Source organism: Oncorhynchus masou, unplaced genomic scaffold (assembly GCF_036934945.1).
Source record: "Oncorhynchus masou masou isolate Uvic2021 unplaced genomic scaffold, UVic_Omas_1.1 unplaced_scaffold_1825, whole genome shotgun sequence".
NCBI lineage: Eukaryota > Metazoa > Chordata > Actinopteri > Salmoniformes > Salmonidae > Oncorhynchus > Oncorhynchus masou.
The window spans coordinates 65,250-87,543 of record NW_027008339.1 but is presented as its reverse complement, the minus strand read 5'-3'; the positions used below and the strand labels follow the sequence as shown (position 1 = coordinate 87,543).

General features: G+C 44.4%; 2 pseudogenes; one reads left to right on the top strand and one right to left on the bottom strand.

Annotated features, from left to right (window-relative positions):
• Nucleotides 1-3,803: 3,803 nt before the first annotated feature.
• LOC135532339 (beta-crystallin A1-like) lies at nucleotides 3,804-9,115 on the top strand (annotated as a pseudogene).
• A 5,628-nt stretch (nucleotides 9,116-14,743) lies between these two features.
• LOC135532343 (protein unc-93 homolog B1-like) lies at nucleotides 14,744-22,014 on the bottom strand (annotated as a pseudogene).
• Between the last annotated feature and the right edge of the window lie 280 nt (nucleotides 22,015-22,294).

Here is a 22,294-nt window from a genome sequence, read left to right as displayed (position 1 = left end):
CAGGACTAAGATCCACTCCATCAACACCATTATCCCAGAAACCCTATCCACCGCCCCACCAGATCAACAGATGATGCAGTCTCTATTGCACTCCACACTGCCCTTTCCCACCTTGACAAAAGGAACACCTATGTGAGAATGCTATTCATTGACTACAGCACGACATTCAACACCATAGTGCCCTCAGAACTCAATCAATAAGCAAAGGACCCTGGGACTTAACACCTCCCTCTGCAACTGGATCCTGGACTTCCTGATGGGCCGCCCCCAGGTGGTAAGGGTAGGTAACAACACATCCGCCACGCTGATCCTCAACACAGGGGCCCCTCAGGGGGTGTGTGCTCAGTCCCCTCCTGTTCACTCACGACTGCATGGCCAGGCACGACTCCAACACCATCATTAAGTTTGCCGTTGACACAACAGTGGTAGGCCTGATCATCGACAACGACGAGACAGCCTACAGGGAGGAGGTCAGAGACCTGGCCGTGGGGTGCCAGGACAACAACCTCTCCCTCAACATGATCAAGACAAAGGAGATGATTGTGGACTACATGAAAAAGAGGACCGAGTACGCCCCCATTTTCATTGACGGGGCTGTAGTGGAGAAGGTTGAGAGCTTCAAGTTCCTTGGTGTCCACATCACCAACAAACTAACATGGTCCAAGCACACCAAGACAGTCGTGGTGAGGGCACGACAAAACCTATTCCCCTTCAGGAAACCAAAAAGATTTGGCATGGGTCCTCAGATCCTCAAAAGGTTCTACAGCTGCACCATCGAGAGCATCCTGACTGTTTGCATCACTGCCTGGTATGGCAACTGCTTGGCCTCCGACCGCAAGGCACTACAGAGGGTAGTGCAAACAGCCCAGTACATCACTGGGGCCAAGCTTCCTGCCATCCAGGACCTCTATACCAGGCGGTGTAAGAGGAAGGCCCTAAAAATCATCAAAGACTCCAGCCATCCTAGTAATAGACTGTTCTCTCTGCTACTGCATGGCAAGCGGTACCGGAGCGCCAAGTCTAGGTCCAAGAGGCTTCTAAACAGCCCAAAGCCATAAGACTCCTGAACATCTAATCAAATGGCTACCTAGACTATTTGCATTGCCCCCCCCCCTCTTTCACACCGCTGCTACTCTCTGTAGTTATCATCTATGCATTGTCACTTTAATAACTCTACCTACATGTACATATTACCTCAACTAACCGGTGCCCCCACACATTGACTCTGTATCGGTACCCCCTGTGTATAGTCTCAATATTGTTACTTTTACATTTTATGTTGCTCTTTAATTACTTGTTACTTTTATTTCTTATTCTTATCCATATTTTTTAAACTGCATTGTTGGTTAGGGCTTGTAAGTAAGCATTTCACTGTAAGGTCTACACCTGTTGTATTCGGCGCATGTGACTAATGAAACACAATTTGATTTGATTTGATTAAGGAATCACAACAGCTCTATGAAAGGCATTTTCATCTGCAACATTTAAGTAGGATGCCCCACTACAGCACGTTCAGATAGAAATATATCATGTAGAATATACATGCTACTCATTCATATAGGAATCATGTCAGTTACAAGACATTACTATCTGCACCATTTGGAAAGAAATAAGCTCGAGGCTCGGCTCTCTCCTCTCGACCACTATTAAAATCTTGACATTTCAGTCATCAATTTGCGGCCTGCATCAACATGATTTAAAAATAGCCTCTCTGGTATGTAAATGTGGAATTCCTACCTTAATGTTCTTAGTCTAAAATCTGCAACCTCACTGTTCAAATAACATTGTTGCAATATACCAAATATGAAGTTTGTATGTAAACATTCGGCCACCAGCCTGCCATAACCTCCTCAAATGTTCTAGCTCAGAGGTCAAGGGTTATATGAGGTCATCAGGAACTGTGTGTGTGTGGAGGGGGGTCACCATGACAACCTTGTGAACTCACCAGTACTATGGGCTTGGATAAACAGAACATCATGTATTGGCCTAACATCTCTAGTATAACCTAGCCTACTGATGTAACCTACTATAATTTTTGCTCACTTTAAAAAATATATGGCTGTGACTTGACATTTTGCTTCTATAGAATAGGCTATATAACTAGAGTTAGTATATTATGCTATATCAATCCTAACATCTCATTTGATTGAAGTCATTGTGATAGGAAAGGCAGCTATTTCATAACATTATCTCTACATTAAACTGAAGTCACACTATTTGACACTAATTTCTATTTTCCATCATTTTCCTAAATGTTTTCCTCTAAAAGCACACTGTGGTCTGACCACAGCACAGGAGAGGTAAATTCTTGTCATTCTCTACCTACAGCCAGGTCATTGTTAACGCTCTACCTACAGTCCGACCATTGTTAATGCTATACGATGGCACTGCTGACCTATACGAATCTAACGGCATTCGGCCCAACACTGGGCCCCCCACTCACTCTGAACGGACCGCGAACATCACTGTCCCACCATGCATTCAACCGGTACTATATTATCTGCTGAGTCAACAAGGCGCACACCCGACCGCATAGGAAACAAATAAAGGGAGGGGGGGGGGGCTCGTGTATTGCTCATACGGCCGCGCGCACCATAGGACACATTTACGCACGGGTACACAGAGGGGTGCCGACATAGAAACACGCGCACGGGCGTGTTAACTTTACCCCCAACTCACTTACACCTCACTCACACAGACATAATGAAACGCGCACACGCACGCACGTTGTCGCCAGTGGAGACACGCGGGCCACCGTGGACTGCGGTATAAAACAGAAGAGCCAGATTCTCACAAAACTCTATGTAAAAGGATTGGCGCGTGAGAGGAGAGGAGACGAACCAGGTAAGCCCCAGTCCTGGTTGAACCGAATAGCCCATGGTGTTTCAACAGAACGGATTTAGGCCTAGGCTATCCACCGGCGTAACACTCATAATTGGATAAACATTTTGAGAAGTATTTCTTAGCCTATATTTATAAAATATTAAATGTCATAGTCGGCCTAGTCCAAATAGGGTTCGTTGTTGGTGATGGAATAAACATAGGCTGTTATTAGAAATTGATAACGTTAAGTTATTGGATTTTGTGTTGGTTTATGTTACAGTACGTTTTATAAAATGGTTTTAACCCGTTTTTAACTTTTACATAAAAATAAAAAAACGTTTTGTAAGGATTGTCACAACATCTTTGGGGATATGCTATACTACGCTACCATGACCTTTTATTATTTGTGGATGCTGGCAGTAATGTTAGTTGGTTGTGGCTCCATCAGTTGGTTCCGTCAGAATGGAAATAATATCAGAATGACATCTCGAACATGAGGACATTTCCAGACATCATCATTAACATATTTCATAGATTACTGGGAATGCTTAAACAATTTTACAGGATTTTAATACATTGAATTGTAATCTATCCTAGTTTAAATGATGAAACTTCCCTCTCATGCCACCTCTCTCCTCCCCCTCGCTCCCCTATCTCCCTCCCCCTCTCTCCTCCCTCCCCCTCTCTCTCTCCCTTCCCCCTCTCTCCCTCCCCCTCTTTCCCCTCTCCCCTCTCTCCCTCCCCCTTCTCTCTCTCCCCATCTCTCCCCCCTCTCTCTCCCCCTCTCTCCCTCCTCCCTCTCTCTCTCTCTCCCCCTCTCCCTCTCTCTCTCCCCCTCCCCCTCTCTCTCTTCCCCCTCTCTCCCCTCTCTCCCTCCCCCTCTCCCCTCTCTCTCTCCCCCTCTCCCTCCCCCCCTCTCTCTCCCTCTCTCTCCCCCCTCTCTCCCCTCTCTCTCTCTCCCTCCCCCTCTCTCTATAGACATGAATAGAGCTACTAAAACCCACATGACCTCACCCATGTTTTTCCCTGGCATGGGTATGGCCCCTTTTTCAAGGTGATCTCACACACACACACATATTTAAATAATCGATTATATGATTTACACAAACACACTAATATCTATCTATCTGTCGCTGTAGGTGACTGTGTTTGAGCAGGAGCACTTCCAGGGCAAGTGCCAGGAGTTCACCTCTGAGTGCTGCAACATCCAGAACTGTGGTCTGGACAACATCCGTTCTATCAGAGTGGAGAGTGGAGCGTGAGTTTCATACAACCCTGGTTTTCTGTGGAGGCTGTGTGTGTGAGTGGAGGTATCGGTGTGTGTGTGTGTGTTGGTGGAGCGTGAGTCTCTTACAACCCTGGTTGTCTGTGGAGGCTGTGTGTGTGTTGGTGGAGCGTGAGTTTCATACAACCCTGGTTGTCTGTGGAGGCTGTGTGTGTGAGTGGAGGTATCGGTGTGTGTGTGTGTGTGTGTTGGTGGAGCGTGAGTCTCTTACAACCCTGGTTGTCTGTGGAGGCTGTGTGTGTGAGTGGAGGTATCGGTGTGTGTGTGTGTGTGTGTTTGGTGGAGCGTGAGTCTCTTACAACCCTGGTTGTCTGTGGAGGCTGTGTGTGTGAGTGGAGGTATCGGTGTGTGTGTGTTGGTGAGTGGGGTATCTGTGTTTGGTGTTTGTCTGTGTGGGTGGGGGTATGATTCTCTGTGCTGTAGCCTGTTGTCATGCATGGTCAACCATTGACCACCAGGGTGGGGTGTTGTCCCTCGTCCTGCTCTTTTCTCATTGTATTTTAATCTGTCCCCTTCTCTCGTTGAATGAAATGCAACATGTCAGTAACTCTCTCCTCCTCTCTGTCATCTTCTATCTCTGAATGTAACTAGTCAGTAACTCTCTCTCCTCCTCTCTGTCCCCTTCTATCTCTGAATGTAACTAGTCAGTAACTCTCTCTCCTCCCTCTCTGTCCCCTTCTATCTCTGAATGTAACTAGTCATTAACTCTCTCTCCCTCTCTGTCCTCTTCTATCTCTGAATGTAACATATCAGTAACTCTCTCCTCCTCTCTCTCCTCCTCTCTGTCCCCTTCTATCTCTGAATGTAACTAGTCAGTAACTCTATCTCCTCCCTCTCTGTCCTCTTCTATCTCTGAATGTAACTAGTCAGTAACTCTCTCTCCTCCCTCTGTCCTCTTCTATCTCTGAATGTAACTAGTCAGTAACTCTCTCTCTCCCTCTCTCTCCTCCTCTCTGTCCTCTTCTATCTCTGAATGTAACTAGTCAGTAACTCTCTCTCCCCTCTCTGTCCTCTTCTATCTCTGAATGTAACATGTCAGTAACTCTCTCTCCCCCTCTCTGTCCTCTTCTATCTCTGAATGTAACTAGTCAGTAACTCTCTCTCCACTCTCTGTCCTCTTCTATCTCTGAATGTAACTAGTCAGTAACTCTCTCTCCTCCTTTCTGTCCCCTTCTATCTCTGAATGTAACTAGTCAGTAACTCTCTCTCCCCTCTCTGTCCTCTTCTATCTCTGAATGTAACTAGTCAGTAACTCTCTCTCCTCCTTTCTGTCCCCTTCTATCTCTGAATGTAACTAGTCAGTAACTCTCTCTCCCCTCTCTGTCCTCTTCTATCTCTGAATGTAACTAGTCAGTAACTCTCTCTCCCCTCTCTGTCCTCTTCTATCTCTGAATGTAACTAGTCAGTAACTCTCTCCTCCTCCTTTCTGTCCTCTTCTATCTCTGAATGTAACATGTCATTAACTCTCTCCTCCTCTCTGTCCTCTTCTATCTCTGAATGTAACTAGTCAGTAACTCTCTCTCCCCTCTCTGTCCTCTTCTATCTCTGAATGTAACATGTCAGTAACTCTCTCTCCCCTCTCTGTCCTCTTCTATCTCTGAATGTAACTAGTCAGTAACTCTCTCTCCCCTCTCTGTCCTCTTCTATCTCTGAATGTAACTAGTCAGTAACTCTCTCTCCTCCCTCTCTGTCCCCTTCTATCTCTGAATGTAACATGTCAGTAACTCTCTCTCCCCTCTCTGTCCTCTTCTATCTCTGAATGTAACTAGTCAGTAACTCTCTCTCCCCTCTCTGTCCTCTTCTATCTCTGAATGTAACTAGTCAGTAACTCTCTCTCTCCCTCTCTGTCCTCTTCTATCTCTGAATGTAACATGTCAGTAACTCTCTCTCCCTACCCCTGTAGCTGGGTGGGCTTTGAGCATCATGACTTCCAGGGCCAGCAGTTCATCCTGGAGAGAGGAGAGAGTACCCCCACTGGGACGCCTACAGCGGCTCCCTGTCCTACCACGTGGAGCGCCTCATGTCCCTGCGCCCCATCTACTGCGCTGTGAGGACTGTGTGTGTGTGTGTGTTGTGTGTGAGTGTGGGAGAGAGAAATACAGTGAGAGATGGATACATAGAGAGCGTGGGAAAGAGTGTCAGTATTCTATGTTAGTGTTTATAGAAGACAGTATTCTATGTTAGTGTTTATAGAAGACAGTATTCTATGTTAGTGTTTATAGAAGACAGTATTCTATGTTAGTGTTTATAGAAGACAGTATTCTATGTTAGTGTTTATAGAAGACGGTATTCTATGTTAGTGTTTATAGAAGACAGTATTCTATGTTAGTGTTTATAGAAGACGGTATTCTATGTTAGTGTTTATAGAAGACAGTATTCTATGTTAGTGTTTATAGAAGACAGTATTCTATGTCAGTGTTTATAGAAGACAGTATTCTATGTCAGTGTTTATAGAAGACAGTATTCTATGTTAGTGTTTATAGAAGACAGTATTCTATGTTAGTGTTTATAGAAGTCAGAGAGAAGGATAGACTGTATGTACAGTACTGTATGTGTCAGTCTGTATGAGAAAGCAAAAGGATACTAACTAACTGAGATTGTGTCCTATCCCTCCCACTCTCTCCCCTTCTCTCTTTCTCTCCCTCAATCCTGTCTATCCCTCTATCCTCTCTCCCCCCTCTATCCTCTCTCCCCTTTATCCTCACTCTCCCTCTATCCTCGCTCCACCCTCCCCCCCCCTCTATCCTCTCTCTCCCTCTATCCTCTCTCCCCCTCTATCCTCTCTCCCCTCTATCCTCTCTACCCCTCTATCCTCTCTCCCCCTCTATCCTCTCTCTCCCTCTATCCTCGCTCCACCCTCTCCCTGTATCCTCGCTCCACCCTCCCCCTCTATCCTCTCTCTCCCTCTGTCCTCTCTCTCCCTCGCTCCACCCTCTCCCTGTATCCTCGCTCCTCCCTCCCCCTCTATCCTCTCTCCCCCTCTATCCTCTCTACCCCTCTATCCTCTCTCCCCTCTATCCTCTCTCTCCCTCTATCCTCGCTCCCACCCTCTCCTGTATCCTCGCTCCACCCTCCCCCTCTATCCTCTCTCTCCCTCTGTCCTCTCTCTCCCTCGCTCCACACTCTCCCTGTATCCTCGCTCCGCTCCTCCCGCCCCTCTATCCTCTCTCTCCCTCCCCCTCGCTCCACCCTCTCCCTCTATCCTCGCTCTAACCTCTCCCTCTATCCTCGCTCCACCCTCTCCCTCTATCCTCGCTCCACCACCTCTCCCTCTATCCTCGCTCCACCCTCTCCCTCTATCCTCGCTCCACCCTCTCCCTCTATCCTCGCTCCACCCTCTCCCTCTCTATCCCCGCTCCACCCTCCCCCTCTATCCTCGCTCCACCCCTCTCCCTCTATCCTCGCTCCACCCGCCCTCTATCCTCGCTCCACCCTCTCCCTCTATCCTTGCTCCACCCTCTCCCTCTATCCTCGCTCCACCCTCCCCCTCTATCCTCGCTCCACCCCCTCTCCCTCTATCCTCGCTCCAACCTCTCCCTCTATCCTCGCTCCACCCTCTCCCTCTATCCTCGCTCCACCCTCTCCCTCTATCCTCGCTCCCACCCTCTCCCTCTATCCTCTCTCTCCCTCCCCCTCGCTCCACCCTCTCCCTCTATCCTCGCTCCAACCTCTCCCTCTATCCTCGCTCCACCCTCTCCCCCTCTATCCTTGCTCCACCCTCTCCCTCTATCCTCGCTCCACCCTCTCCCTCTATCCTCGCTCCAACCTCTCCCTCTATCCTCGCTCCACCCTCTCCCTCTATCCTCGCTCCACCCTCTCCCTCTATCCTCGCTCCAACCTCTCCCTCTATCCTCGCTCCACCCTCCCCCTCTATCCTCTCTCCTCCTTCCCCTCCCAGTCCCACCAGAGCAGTCGTATGCAGATCTTTGAGACAGAGAACTTCATGGGGCCGCAGCGCTGAGCTGTGTGATGATTACCCCTCTCTGAGGGCCATGGGCTGGTGCATGCCCGAGGTCGGATCCATGCACGTTCAGTGTGGCGCGTAAGTCAACATTAAACACAAGCACACACTCACTAATTAGATACTGTACAAAAACACAATGGCACAAACCTCAGGAGGTTGGTGGTACCTTATTTGGGGGGGGGGTGGTAACTGCTGGATCGAAATAAGTGTAATGGTATCAACCACGTGGTTTCTATGTGTTTGATGCCATTCCATTTGCTCTGATCCAGCTGTTATTATGACCCGTCCTCCCTCAGCCTCCACTGACACAAACACACTCCAATCTTGCTATAGTGAAACAATTAAAGCAAAACATTGTGTGACAATTCTATTCAATGTCAAGCGAAACTCCACTCCAAGCCAAACATGTCTCTCCCTCCCTCTGCACCCCACCTATCACCCTCTCTCGCCATCCCTCCCCCTCCGCTCCCTCTCACCTCTCTCCTCCCTCCATCCCTCCCCTCCGCTTCCTCTCTCCTCTCTCCCTCCATCCATCCCTTCCCCCTCTGCTCCCTCCTCTCTCTCTCCATCCCTCCGTCTCTCCCCATCCCTCCCCCTCCGCTTCCCTCCTCCTCTCCCTCCATCCATCCCTTCCCCCTCTGCTCCCTCTCCTCCTCTCTCTCTCCATCCCTCCGTCTCTCCCCATCCCTCCCCCTCCGCTCCCTCTCACCTCTCCCCTCCCTCCATCCCTCCCCCTCCGCTTCCTCTCTCTCCTCTCCCTCCATCCATCCCTTCCCCCTCTGCTCCCTCTCTCCTCTCTCTCCATCCCTCCGTCTCTCCCCATCCCTCCCTTCCCCGCTCCATCTCTCTCCATCCCTCCCTTCCCTGCTCCGTCTCTCTCCCTCCATCCCCACAGCTTTGTGTGCTACCAGTTCCCCGGCTACAGGGGCCAGCAGTACATCATGGAGTGTGAGAGACACAGTGGAGATTACCAGCACTGGAAGAACTGGGGCTCCCACTGCCAGACCCCCCAGATCCAGTCGATCCGCCGTATCCAGCACTAACCGGGCCCAGAGCGGACCGTACCCCTAACAGAGCCCCAGGCTTCGGCCTAGGGCTGGGTCTACTGGGGCCTTGTCACAGCACGGCCAACACAAACACAGTCAGTCAGAACCATCCCACAGTTTCTACTAACACATCTCAGCTCCGTCACGGACGTCCTCAGATACTCTGGTTGATAACACAACAGGGTATTATTCCTACGAGAGGCGGCTCGTATATCAGTGCCGTAACGTCAACAGAGTTCAGTCATCACTGTAACACGTTATAGAGGACCGTTATAGTGTAATAGTCTTGCAGGTTGTAGTATATACATTACAGATATATATCAGGGACTTTGGTTCACCAGCACCAATAACAGCAATAGACAGTAGTGGTGTGAGAGGAGGAGGGGGAGATCATCACTGACCAATAAACTCATGCTCAACTCAAACCTGGGTCCTGTGTTCTTCTTGGCTAGTATGTGTTTGTACACATTCACTATATACCGTGCTATACACTGGGTAGTTTGGATACTGGATGCTGAGTGGCTAAAAAAGCATTCAGCCGTGTGTATGTGAGACCGTATACCATGACTATGACGTTGCTTCTTTTCCCCTTTATTAAAATGGCTACATCAACAATAGGTTGGCATGACGATGTAGAAAATAAGCGTTTGATGAATTTGAGAAAAAACAAAACGGAAAGACCACCGTGAAACAAACAAAGTGGGCACTTACCTGCTTCACTGACTGGTGTGTAGAGAAGAGAGTTTGGGAATACAACAAAAACGGAGCTGTACTATATCTCTTCATACACACATCTATATATTGTACTATATCTCTTCATACACACATCTACTATATATTGTACTATATGTCTTCATACATACATCTACTATATACTGTACTATATCTCTTCATACACACATCTACTATATACTGTACTAATATACACTATATACTGTACTATATCTCTTCATACACACATCTACTATATATTGTACTATATGTCTTCATACACACATCTACTATATACTGTACTATATCTCTTCATACACACATCTACTATATACTGTACTATGTCTTCATACACACATCTACTATATACTGTACTACTATATACTGTACTTTGTCTTCATACACATATCTACTATATACTGTACTACTATATACTATATACTGTACTATATGTCTTCATACACACATCTACTATATACTGTACTATATGTCTTCATACACACATCTACTATATACTGTACTATATGTCTTCATACACACCTACTATATACTGTACTGTGTCTTCATACACACATCTACTATATACTGTACTATATGTCTTCATACACACATCTACTATATACTGTACTATATGTCTTCATACACACCTACTATATACTGTACTGTATGTCTTCATACACACATCTACTGTATACTGTACTATATGTCTTCATACACACATCTACTATATACTGTACTACTATATACTGTACTACTATATACTGTACTATATGTCTTCATACACACATCTACTATATACTGTACTATGTCTTCATACACACATCTACTATATACTGTACTACTATATACTGTACTATATGTCTTCATACACATATCTACTATACTGTACTGTCTTCATACACACATCTACTATATACTGTACTACTATATACTGTACTATATGTCTTCATACACATATCTACTATACTGTACTGTCTTCATACACACATCTACTATATACTGTACTACTATATACTATATGCTGTACTATATGTCTTCATACACACATCTACTATATACTGTACTATATGTCTTCATACACATATCTACTATATACTGTACTACTATATACTATATACTGTACTATATGTCTTCATACACACATCTACTATATACTGTACTACTATATACTGTATACTGTACTATGTCTTCATACACACATCTACTATATACTGTACTATATGTCTTCATACACACATCTACTATATACTGTACTACTATATACTGTATACTGTACTATGTCTTCATACACATATCTACTATATACTGTACTATGTCTTCATACACACATATACTATATACTGTACTATGTCTTCATACACACATCTACTATATACTGTACTACTATATACTGTATACTGTACTATGTCTTCATACACATATCTACTATATACTGTACTACTATATACTATATACTGTACTATGTCTTCATACACACATCTACTATATACTGTACTACTATATACTGTATACTGTACTATGTCTTCATACACACATCTACTATATACTGTACTACTATATACTGTATACTGTACTATGTCTTCATACACATATCTACTATATACTGTACTACTATATACTATATACTGTACTATATGTCTTCATACACACATCTACTATATACTGTACTATATGTCTTCATACACACATCTACTATATACTGTATACTGTACTATGTCTTCATACACACATCTACTATATACTGTACTACTATATACTATATACTGTACTATATGTCTTCATACACACATCTACTATATACTGTACTACTATATACTGTACTATATGTCTTCATACACACATCTACTATATACTGTACTATATGTCTTCATACACACATCTACTATATACTGTACTACTATATACTATATATTGTACTATATGTCTTCATACACACATCTACTACATACTGTACTATATGTCTTCATACACACATCTACTATATACTGTACTACTATATACTATATACTGTACTATGTCTTCACACACACATCTACTATATACTGTACTATGTCTTCATACACACATCTACTATATACTGTACTATATGTCTTCATACACACATCTACTATATACTGTACTATGTCTTCATACACACATCTACTATATACTGTACTCCTAAATACTATATACTGTACTATATGTCTTCATACACACATCTACTATATACTGTACTATATGTCTTCATTCACACATCTAATATATACTGTACTATATGTCTTCATACACACATCTACTATATACTGTACTACTATATACTGTATACTGTACTATGTCTTCATACACATATCTACTATATACTGTACTATGTCTTCATACACACATATACTATATACTGTATACTGTACTATGTCTTCATACACACATCTACTATATATTGTACTACTATATACTGTACTATATGTCTTCATACACATATCTACTATACTGTACTGTCTTCATACACACATCTACTATATACTGTACTACTATATACTGTACTATATGTCTTCATACACATATCTACTATACTGTACTGTCTTCATACACACATCTACTATATACTGTACTACTATATACTATATGCTGTACTATATGTCTTCATACACACATCTACTATATACTGTACTATATGTCTTCATACACATATCTACTATATACTGTACTACTATATACTATATACTGTACTATATGTCTTCATACACACATCTACTATATACTGTACTACTATATACTGTATACTGTACTATGTCTTCATACACACATCTACTATATACTGTACTATATGTCTTCATACACACATCTACTATATACTGTACTACTATATACTGTATACTGTACTATGTCTTCATACACATATCTACTATATACTGTACTATGTCTTCATACACACATATACTATATACTGTACTATGTCTTCATACACACATCTACTATATACTGTACTACTATATACTGTATACTGTACTATGTCTTCATACACATATCTACTATATACTGTACTACTATATACTATATACTGTACTATGTCTTCATACACACATCTACTATATACTGTACTACTATATACTGTATACTGTACTATGTCTTCATACACACATCTACTATATACTGTACTACTATATACTGTATACTGTACTATGTCTTCATACACATATCTACTATATACTGTACTACTATATACTATATACTGTACTATATGTCTTCATACACACATCTACTATATACTGTACTATATGTCTTCATACACACATCTACTATATACTGTATACTGTACTATGTCTTCATACACACATCTACTATATACTGTACTACTATATACTATATACTGTACTATATGTCTTCATACACACATCTACTATATACTGTACTACTATATACTGTACTATATGTCTTCATACACACATCTACTATATACTGTACTATATGTCTTCATACACACATCTACTATATACTGTACTACTATATACTATATATTGTACTATATGTCTTCATACACACATCTACTACATACTGTACTATATGTCTTCATACACACATCTACTATATACTGTACTACTATATACTATATACTGTACTATGTCTTCACACACACATCTACTATATACTGTACTATGTCTTCATACACACATCTACTATATACTGTACTATATGTCTTCATACACATCTACTATATACTGTACTATGTCTTCATACACACATCTACTATATACTGTACTCCTAAATACTATATACTGTACTATATGTCTTCATACACACATCTACTATATACTGTACTATATGTCTTCATTCACACATCTAATATATACTGTACTATATGTCTTCATACACACATCTACTATATACTGTACTACTATATACTGTATACTGTACTATGTCTTCATACACATATCTACTATATACTGTACTATGTCTTCATACACACATATACTATATACTGTATACTGTACTATGTCTTCATACACACATCTACTATATATTGTACTACTATATACTGTACTATATGTCTTCATACACACATCTACTATATACTGTACTATATGTCTTCATACACACATCTACTATATACTGTATACTGTACTATGTCTTCATACACACATCTACTATATACTGTACTACTATATACTATATACTGTACTATATGTCTTCATACACACATCTACTGTGATATAGTATATACATATAGTATATACTTGTATTATACTGTACATCTGTACTCAACATCTACTGTACTATACATCCGTTTTGCTCGAGCCAAAAGAGGTCCCTTTGACCAGGATGTCCCAACCCTCTCCTTGGGCTCCCCAGACATTTCACATTTTCATTTAACCTTAAACTGGCACGCATGATTTAATTCCTCAACTAATCGTTAAGCTTTTGACTAATTGAACCAGGTGTGTCAATTTAAGGTTAAAACACAAATGTGAACCCTCCAGGAATGACCTCATTGGAGCACACACAAAAGGGGCATACCTCCCCACACCCATGACTTAAAGCTTTTATTCCTCGTCTACTAAGGGCTGTGTGGTTTATCAAGGAAAAAATGTATTCATATAATACCATGTGTATATGAAACATAGTCACCTCTCAAACCAAAATTTGAGTAAAAATAAATAAATGCATTTTACACTCACGGAGTACCTTTAAATGTATGTGTGTGTGTTGACTGTATGCTTGTATACACATTTAGCTGTTGTCATGGAGTCAGCTCATGGTGATCCAAATAAAGATCAAGTCTTGTAAAATAAGTGAATATTTTTTTGTTAATTATATCTTTCCGGCTTACTTACAGTGTAGGAGTGACTTTTTTATTTAACTAAGCATATAAGGTGTTCACTTTTATGAACTAAGTTTCCATGGTGATATTAGTTGGTCTTTGATAACAGAACACCCACATCAAGAGGCACAAAACCAGCTTTATACTCAGAAAACAACTTCAAAACAGTAATAAAAACAATTACAATCAATTTTTTCTCATTATAATTCATGACTATAATTCAACTTTTTCAAAATCATTGATTGAATAAATTCCCTACAAAAAAAAAAACATAAAATGTAGGCCACTCAAAACACCTGAGCTAGGAACCATGACAACACAGCTGACTAACAATACCGTGGTACTGTTGAAATACAAAGGCTTTGTCCCAGATGGCACATTATTCCCTCTATAGTGCACTACTTTTGACCAGAGCCCTGTATGTGCCCTGTCAAAAGTGCCTGTGATGTACCCAACTTCACATATGTTTCAGGTGTCTATACAGTATGGGTGAGTCCGAAATGGCACCCCATTCCCTATATAGTACACTACTTTTGGCCAGAGCCCTAATGGGCCCTGTTCAAAATGAGTGCACTATATAGTGAATAGCGTGCCATTTGGGCCATACCCCATGTGATCATGCACCGGAGGGACACTGGTTTATAGTTGAAGTGGAGTAAATAACTTCTTCCTTTTTCAGTTGTGTTATAAGAAACATTCAAACCTGAATTCCTGTCCTCTCTCTATCCTCTTTCCTTCTGTGTAAAATCCCCCGTTCTTCTCTTTCCTCCTGTACCACTCTGTTTTATCCTCCTGTACCACTCTGTTTTATCCTCCTGTACCACTCTGTTTATCCTCCTGCACCACTCTGTTTATCCTCCTGCACCACTCTGTTTATCCTCCTGTACCACTCTGTTTATCCTCCTGCACCGCTCTGTTTTATCCTCCTGTACCACTCTGTTTTATCCTCCTGTACCACTCTGTTTTATCCTCCTGTACCGCTCTGTTTTATCCTCCTGTGGATGAACCTCTTCAATTATGACTGGGTTTATTATCTATATATGTCAATCCCCCTCTAGGTGCATGTCAACAGCCTAGACATACAGTATTGTCTACGTTCCAAATGGGACCTTTATTCATAGTGCACAACTTTTGACTAGGGTTAAAGTTCGGGGTCAAAAGTAGGGCACTATGAAGTGAAAAGGGTTACATTTGAGACACACACGTTTTGTCTCTTCTTCTGATTCAACTCCTTTCCTTAATCTGCACTGATGTAAGAGAGCTGGACTGGGGAAAGTACCAAGAGGACAGCTAGAGGACAGCTAGAGGGACACCTAGAGGACAGCTAGAGGATACCTAGAGGACAGCTAGAGGACAGCTAGAGGACACCTAGAGGACAGCTAGAGGACACCTAGAGGACAGCTACAGGATACCTAGAGGACAGCTAGAGGACACCTAGAGGACAGCTAGAGGATACCTAGAGGACAGCTAGAGGACACCTAGAGGACAGCTAGAGGACACCTAGAGGACAGCTACAGGATACCTAGAGGACAGCTAGAGGACAGCTAGAGGACACCTAGAGGACAGCTAGAGGATACCTAGAGGACAGCTAGAGGATACCTAGAGGACAGCTAGAGGATACCTAGAGGACAGCTAGAGGATACCTAAAGGACAGCTAGAGGACAGTTAGAGGACAGCTAGAGGACACCTAGAGGACAGCTAGAGGACACCTAGAGGACAGCTAGAGGATACCTAGAGGACAGCTACAGGATTTCTAGAGGACAGCTAGAGGACAGCTAGAGGATACCTAGAGGATAGCTAAAGGACAGCTAGAGGATACCTAGTGGATACCTAGAGGACAGCTAGAGGATACCTAGAGGACAGCTAGAGGATACCTAGAGGACAGCTAGAGGATACCTAGAGGACAGCTTGAGGATACCTAGAGGACAGCTCGAGAATAGCTAGAGGAAAGCTACATGACAGCTAGAGGACAGCTAGAGGACACCTGAAGGATAGCTAGAGGATACCTAGAGGATAGCTAGAGGACACCTAGAGGATAGCTAAAGGATACCTAGAGGATACTTAGAGGATAGCTAGAGGACACCTAGAGGATACTTAGAGGATAGCTAGAGGACACCTAGAGGATACTTAGAGGATAGCTAGAGGACACCTAGAGGATACTTAGAGGATAGCTAGAGGACACCTAGAGGATACTTAGAGGGATAGCTAGAGGACACCAAGAGGATAGCTAGAGGACACCTAGAGGATAGCTAGAGGACACCTAGAGGATACTTAGAGGATAGCTAGAGGACACCTAGAGGATACTTAGAGGATAGCTAGAGGACACCTAGAGGATACTTAGAGGATAGCTAGAGGACACCTAGAGGATACTTAGAGGATAGCTAGAGGACACCTAGAGGATACTTAGAGGATAGCTAGAGGACACCAAGAGGATAGCTAGAGGACACCTAGAGGATAGCTAGAGGACACCTAGAGGATACTTAGAGGATAGCTAGAGGACACCTAGAGGGGATAGCTAAAGGACTCGCTCTCTCTTTGTCTCTCTCACTATTTTTCGCTCTTTCACTCTTTCTCTATCCCTCTCTCCTCCCTTTTCCCCGCTTGCTCATAATCATCGTCCGCCTCCTGCGCCGACCCCTAGCCCCTCCTCTCCTCTCCCTGGTCGAATCAGAGCCCTGCGACACTGCGTCTCCGTCAAAGTCCTCCCTGATCACCTCCTCCTGCTGCTCTTCATCATCATCCTCATCACTCTCCTCCGAGTTCGACTCATCTGAGTTTTCCTCCTCCAGGTAACGATAACCTTTGACCTGAGGAGGAAGTGACGCAGTCAACATTATATTACATTACAGACCAAACATGTCAATTGATGACTTTGTGTCATTATCGAAGACACATTGATATTGCTCTTTTAATTGTCTTTATTGCCAATGTCAAACCTTAAACAAAGACTGTTTCATTTCAGTGTTCTTTTTTGCTTATCTTTATCGCATTACTAGTGAAGGTGATATTTGCACTTTTCTCTCCAGCCAAATGGTATTCAAAGAAAAACAAATGTAAAAACATAGCAAAAAATGTACAGATTGTGATAGGTTACCTTGTGTTTGGGGGGGGAATGCGAGGCAGTCTGAAATGCATGTTCTTGGCCAGGCGTCGCTCCATCGTCCAATAGCAGAAGCACGCCAGCAGCAAGATGACCAATAGAATGGAGAGTTTGGCCTGAGGAGGAGGGACCAGGAATGAGAAAGGAGAGAAAGAGAGGAGTGAAATAAGCACTTTAAATTAATCGTTTCTACACTTGTTCTAACACACGGACACACACACACACACGTGGACACACACGGACACATGGGGACACACACGCATGAGGACACACACACAGACACACACATGGACACACACACACACACACGTAGACACACGGACACACATGCATGAGGACACACACACGGGGACACACACTGGGACACACACACGGGGACACACACTGGGACACATGGGGACACACACTGGGACACATGGCGACACACACGGGGACACATGGGGACACACGCATGAGGACACACACACGGACACACACACTGGGACACATGCATGAGGACACACACGGACACACACACTGGGACACACACACGTGGACACATGGGGACACACACGGGGACACATGGGGACACACACGCATGAGGACGCACACACAGGGACATGGGGACACACACGGATGAGGACATACACACACACACACACGGGACACACACGCATGAGGACGCACACACAGGGACACGGACACACGGGACACACGGACACATGGGGACACAGGGACTCACACAGGGACATGGGGACACACACGGGGACACAGGGACACACACAGGGACATGGGGACACACAGGGACATGGGGACACACACGGGACATGGGGACACACACGGGGACATGGGGACACAGGGACACACACAGGGACATGGGGACACACACAGGGACATGGACACACACACGGGGACATGGGGACACACACAGGGACATGGGGACACACACAGGGACATGGGGACACACACGGGGACATGGGGACACACACAGGGACATGGGGACACACACAGGGACATGGGGACACACACAGGACATGGGGACACACACAGGGACATGGGGACACACACAGGGACATGGGGACACACAGGGACATGGGGACACACACGGGGACACACACGGGACATGGGGACACACACACGGGGACATGGGGACACACGCAGGGACATGGGGACACACACAGGGACATGGGGACACACACATACCCTCATGATGAGTCCAGTCCACAGGTAGACTATGAAGATGGCGATAGCCTGCCACCAGTGGTAGATGGTGTAGACAAAGTCCAGTCTCTCTTTATCTTCATACAACATACCCAGGAGAACTGACACGGAGAGAGAGAGAGACAGTGGAGAGTGGGGGGCAGAGAGGGGGGTGCGGTGGAGAGGGGGTAGATAGAAAGAAAGCGAGAGAAAGAGAGGAGGGCGGTAGACAAGGGGGAAGAGAGAGAAAGGGGAGGTGGAGAGGTGGAAGATATGAGAGAGAGGAGACATAAATGTTGGAAATGATTAAGTCTGAACTAGGAAATAAAAGAGTTGTGTGTGTGTGTGTGTGCGTGCGTGCGATCATAGTACTAAAACTCACTGCTGAGTCCAGTCTTATTCAATGCAGACCCCATTCCCCAGAGGGCGATCACCACCAGCAGGTAAGGCAGTTGATCAGGTGAGCGTGGAGCCGGGGACCAGAACAGCAGGAACACCAGCAGAGGACCGTGGATCACAGCGCCCCTAGCAGAGAGACGCGCGTGGCAGCCTGAGGAGGGACAGGGACAGGCAGGAGAACAGGGAGCAGGACAGACCATAGACCATCACCAGGAGATACAGCCACTCCAGACCCACCGTACACACACCATACGACTGGGAGGGGAGACATTAGAGGAGAGACAAAGACAGGAAAAGTAGGAGAAAGGGGGGGGGTTGAACAGGACAGAGAGAGAGATAGTGAGTGAGTGAGTGAGTGAATGAGTGAGTGAGAAAAAAGAGAGTGAGCAAGCGAGAGAAAGGAGCACGAGAGAGAGAAAGAGCACGAGCAAGAGAGAGGATAGAGAGAGAGAGGAGAGATCGAGCATCATGAATATAGCTGCCCTCCAGCAGAATCTATGTCCACACTAGGTAACGTGACACAGTAGGTCTGTGAAAGCTACATGGACAACATTCAGACTCCAGCTACGACAGTTACTAAAGGACTTCCTGTAATGACTACCAGAGTGAGTCCCGTGACAGAGAAGAGTGAGTCCAGTCCACTGTAGATGAAGAAAGGGATGAGGAGTCTCAGCCTGTAGTCTCTCAGGTGTTTGAAGGGCAACTGGAAGATGTTCCCCCAGCCGATACTCCTCAGATCGATCTCCTCTGTGGCGGTACGCAGCCCCGCACACCGCCAGGAACTATCGGTAAAACACAATGTACGACTGTGGAAAGCAAGCAATGGACTCTGGGTAATCTCGGAGGGTGTTGTATTGATTGTTGGGTGAAATAACGCTAGGTCGTTAGGATGATCATTTTAGGTATGCGTGTACACACGTGTCTTTACCTGTGTGTGTGTGTGTGTGTGTGTGTGTGTGTGTGTGTGTGTGTGTGTGTGTGTGTGTGTGTGTGTGTGTGTGTGTGTCTTACGATGATCATGGAGAGGAAGGCGGCCCCCATGAGAACACTCTCCACCTGGATGAGCAGCAGGGAACGAGGGAGGTGCTTCAGGACGGTCCTGTTGAAACCCTCGATCATACCGCTGCCCTCCGCACCTGGGGAGGGGAGGAGTTATTAAAACCACCAATCATAGCACTGTCCTCTGAACCCAATAAAGAGAGGGATAAAAGAAAGTGATGAAACAAAACCTGTATATTTGTTAAACCATTGATCAGAGAGAGAGAGAGAGGAGTGGGGAGGGGGAGGGGGGATGAGAGAGATTGAGGTGCATGAAAACAATGCTATTAAAACTATAGATCCTGCTTCTCCTCTGAGAGTCGGGGTAAGGAAATGGAAGTTAACACACTAATGGTCAGTTTACCACAGTGTTTAACCTTGTACAGATAATAACAGACCACTGGTCAGTTTACCACAGTGTTTAACGTTGTACAGATAATAACGGACTACTGGTCAGTTTACCACAGTGTTTAACCTTGTACAGATAATAACAGACCACTGGTCAGTTTACCACAGTGTTTAACGTTGTACAGATAATAACAGACCACTGGTCAGTTTACCACAGTGTTTAACGTTGTACAGATAATAACAGACCACTGGTCAGTTTACCACAGTGTTTAACCTTGTACAGATAATAACAGACCACTGGTCAGTTTAACACAGTGTTTAACGTTGTACAGATAATAACAGACCACTGGTCAGTTTACCACAGTGTTTAACGTTGTACAGTGTGTGGTTGTAGTCACTAAGGAACTGGTGGAGGAAGAGGCGCTGGGGGAACTCTGCAAACACCAGGCTGAGCTGAGAGACACAAAGAGAAACACAGCCAGACATCAGAATCCACACGCACACACACACACACGCACACACACACACACACACACACACACACACACACACACACACACGCACGCACACACGCACGCACGCGCACGCGCACACACACACACACACACGCACGCACACACACGCGGGCACGCGCACACACACACACGCACGCACACACACACACGGCAATGCTTAACTGATATATCACTCACTGACTGACAAGTGACTCGACCAATGGCAACATACATGGAAGATGATGAAGAACACGGATTGGAAGATGATGACATAGCGATGACACGCCCCTTGGGTAGTTTCTTCTGTTCCTGAACGTGATCCTCCTTATAGTTTACATACTCATAGTACTGTTGTGCCATCCTGAGTGTGTGAGCGAGAGACAGAAACACAATAAAACACAGTGTGATTAACACTACGTAGCAAGACACAACACGACATAAACACTGCAACCCGTACGAGCTGTACATGTATTCTGGTCTGTGTGACGTTGATGTGTGTGTCTCCATTCTCCACTTCCTAACCTTGTGATGTAGTTCCTAACGACGCCCACAGCGGGACAATGGCTGCACCAATGGCCACAGCCGATGGTACCAGGGTGTAGTATCGCTCCCAGTAATTGGTTGAGACGAAGAGAGCGTAAATTCCACTTGCCAGAAACATCATCCATTTGGTGCCCAGAAACCTGAAAGAGAGAGAGAGAAAAAAGACAGAAAAAGAGAGAGAGAGGATCGCGAGAGCGAGAGGATAGAGAGAGGAGAGAAAGAATGAGGAGAAAGCAGGAGTATGTGTGTATACCTGATGAGTATGGGGGTGTATAACAGGGCTATGATGGGTGTATATATATATATATATATAGTATACCTGATGAGTATGGGGGTGTATAACAGGGCTATGATGGGTGTGTATATATATATATATATATATATATATATATATATATAGTATACCTGATGAGTATGGGGGTGTATAACAGGGCTATGATGGGTGTATATATATATATAGTATACCTGATGAGTATGGGGGTGTATAACAGGGCTATGATGGGTGTATACCTGATGAGTATGGGGTGTATAACATATATATATATAGTACACCTGATGAGTATGTATAC